Genomic DNA, 3,338 nt, shown 5'->3' with positions numbered 1-3,338 from the left:
AGTTTAGAGTGATATCTTAGTATATTGTTTAAGAAAAGTTTTGTAAATTAATATTAGTTCAATTCAATGTAGATCCACTATATACTATCATTACAGGGAAATGCCTATATATTCAAGTACTCAAAATCTCAAAAATTATGTTTACTATGGGGAAATTTTTTTTTAACCTCAGCATAATCCAAAGACACGTTACCTGTACATAATTTAGGATCAGGGTAGGCCTAAGCAAATGAAAAAATCCTATATATATGTAAAATGGATTATTCTGTATATAAATTTAGGCTTCATTCAGAGATGGCCCGTACTTTGGCTGTCCCGTACATCTCACTTGCATAAATGTTTTAAAAGGTGGCAATTATTTAAAAAAAAACAGGTGCTTTTCTTTTCTTAGGAATCCTGACTCTGTCTTAAGTATGGCTACATTAAGTTTGTATCAGTTAAAGGACTTATTCAGAAATGTCTCGTACGCCACATTTTGGCTGTCCCGTACGCCAAACTGACCCCAAATTTCTAAAAGGCGGTTAATTAAATAATATCAATGTGTATCTGAAAAAAAAAAACTGGTTTTAATTTCTTCTTGGGACTCCTGACTTCATTTTAAGTATGGCTACAACAATTTTTTTATATTTTCCCTCCAAAAACCTGATTTCAGCTAAAATGGCAATCATGTGTTGTTACTTATTGTACAACATACATATTGTGATAAAATATTTTTCTTTTGAATATTAATTATTAATCAGGCTGCAAAAAAGGTTCTGAATGTCCCGTACGCCGCATATGGTATCGCCCTACCCTGGTATAATGTACATAACTCTGACACCAACTGGAGTGCGGAATATCCCTCCATGATGTTTAATTAATGGAAACAGGATGTTCAAAGATATTTCTCTGCTGGAAAACATAGGTTGCTTATTAACGCATAATTTTGGTAAATCAACTTTGAACTTTGTCATCCTCTGTTTCTATTACCTCACATTTTCTTTTCTTTCTATCTCTTTTTTTTTATCACTGCTGCACCTCCAGTTCCATTTTCAGATGCAACTCGTTCAGTTTTCATGATATTCTTGAAATGATTTATGATGGCTGACTGCCAAGAACTCTAAAATAAAAGACAAAACAAAAACAAAACAAAAAAACATTCAAAAATCCAATTCAACAATGAAAGGTAATGTTCTCTTTAAATATCTTGAAAAATTATTTTTTTATTTTTTTTAGTTAGCAAATATAATTTTGCTAAAACATCTAGACGGAGAAGAAAATAAAAATAAAATTTGTTTGGTGGAACACTGTAGTAATGGGATGGTTAAGTGCTTTAAATTTATATAATTAGGAATAGAAATACGTAATTCTTATTTTAAGGCAGCGGCGGGCATAATAAAAATATTGAAAAACTTTTATTTTTTTTAATTCCTCTGAAATTTCTACTTGTGATGGCAAGTGTGCTAATTAGCCAAAAATAAAATTTCATTTTTATTCAAAATTATTATTTTAGCGAGCGGTGGGTTTTCAAAATATTCAGTGGCGGATCCAGTAATTTGAAATAGAGCTGGGCCCAGAGAGGGACTTTTACAGATGGAGAGTGTAGACCACCTCAGGCCCACCATGGTTGGGGCTTAGGTAAGAAAATGTATGATTATGGCACCTCTAGTTGGTCGGAAATGGCACTCTCAGACTGAATTTGAATATAATTTTAATTTTTTTTCCACTTTTAATTTCGAAAAAATAAAAAATAGGGACGGTGGGCCGACTGGGCCCCTTGAATCTGCCACTAAAATACTCATTATAAAAAAAGTTTTTAAAATTATCCTTTTACTCATAATTATGCCCACTTATGTATTTCGTGCAAACTAACCTTCATAAAAATAATGATTTATTATCTACTGATTAGCTTGTAACGTATTCAAAATTCGAACCAAGAAAAACAAATATGATAAACTTAAAACAGTCATTAATTTAGTCTTCTTACATACATGTACAGTACTTTTAAAATCAATCAAGAGGTTTTTGCTTTTCTCCTTTTTTTGAATTTCACTTTTGTGTAAGTAATATTGCGACTACACTATTGTGAGTGAAAATAATACCGTCTAGTTTACGATCAAACAGGACTAGGGAGGAAGCACACAAAACATTAGTTAGCATTTTGATTTCACAAACATAAAGGTGATTTACTTAATTTATCGTTATCAGTGGCGGCTCCAGGAAAGCAAATTAAATGGGGGACAGGGAGAGAATTTCACAATTTGGGAAAGTAGATCACCTCAGTCCCACCATGGTTGGGGCTGAAGAAAGAAAATGTATGATTATGACACCTCTAGATTGCCGGAAATGGCACTCTCAGACGTAATTCTAATTATAATTTTCCTTTGTTTTTTTTTTTCCATTTTTTAAAAATAATTTTGAAAAATGTAGGGTCGGCTCGGCCCCACTTGAATCCGCCACTGATTATTATGACGTCATTGCGAGATTGCGTCAACGTAACACTGGAGTTTGTAAACTGTTGGTATGCCTCTCACTTAATCGAAATATACATATCCGTGTCAAAGGCTGTCTAATTATTGTTTAATAATGGCTATAGAAAATTCAATTGCCGAAATATAATTTTTTGAAATTAGAAAAACAGTAATCTTATGTATGTAGATAATATTAAACACTAGCATAACGTACGGGTCATAATAATATACAAAAGGACTAAATCGTTTATAGTAGAAATTGTGCACTTTTGAGTTTCACCCATAAAATCGATCTAGTGGTTTCTGAGATGGTTACGAAATGTATAAACAATTGCGTTTTTACTAGGTTTTGGTCCGGAAAATACGTACCGCACTTAGACAAAATTCATGAGTCATGCGTAATTGTTATTCTTTCCATTCGCTTTTAAAAGTGGGGATTTAATTATAGAAGATTGGTGAACAGTGGGGGGGGGGCAATAGATATGATGTCCCCCTACTTTGAAAAGTGGGGGAACGCGTCCCCCTCTTCCCCACCGATCGACGCCCATGAACACTTGTAAATAAAATATTTAGCCTTGTGTAAATAAAATATTATAAATAATGTAGATTATAATAGGCCTTTATTATAATAAAACAAAATTAAACACAAAAACCAATTACCTAAAAGTTAGTGAAATACAAAAATAAATATGTAGAAAAATATATCATCAATTTTAAAAATTAATTTAAAACATTTTAACTTTAAAGAATTTACATTTGAAAAAATACAAATTAATGAAATATAATTAAGATATAATCCTATGGCCTAGCAATGGCCTAATTAATATTATTATATAATTATGAAATTAGGACTACCCTTGCGCCCTACAACAGACAGTAGGCATAGGC

General features: G+C 32.0%; 1 protein-coding gene across 1 annotated transcript in view; it reads right to left on the bottom strand.

The window, feature by feature from the left end:
• Positions 1-3,338, bottom strand: part of LOC117123666 (NXPE family member 1-like) — a 24,735-nt gene that overhangs the window by 15,604 nt on the left and 5,793 nt on the right. The gene's annotated exons all lie outside the window — the stretch shown is intronic.

Source organism: Anneissia japonica, unplaced genomic scaffold (assembly GCF_011630105.1).
Source record: "Anneissia japonica isolate Jap-2015-1 unplaced genomic scaffold, ASM1163010v1 scaffold287714_len2871179_cov188, whole genome shotgun sequence".
Lineage (NCBI taxonomy): Eukaryota > Metazoa > Echinodermata > Crinoidea > Comatulida > Comatulidae > Anneissia > Anneissia japonica.
This window is presented reverse-complemented; position numbering and strand designations above follow the sequence as displayed.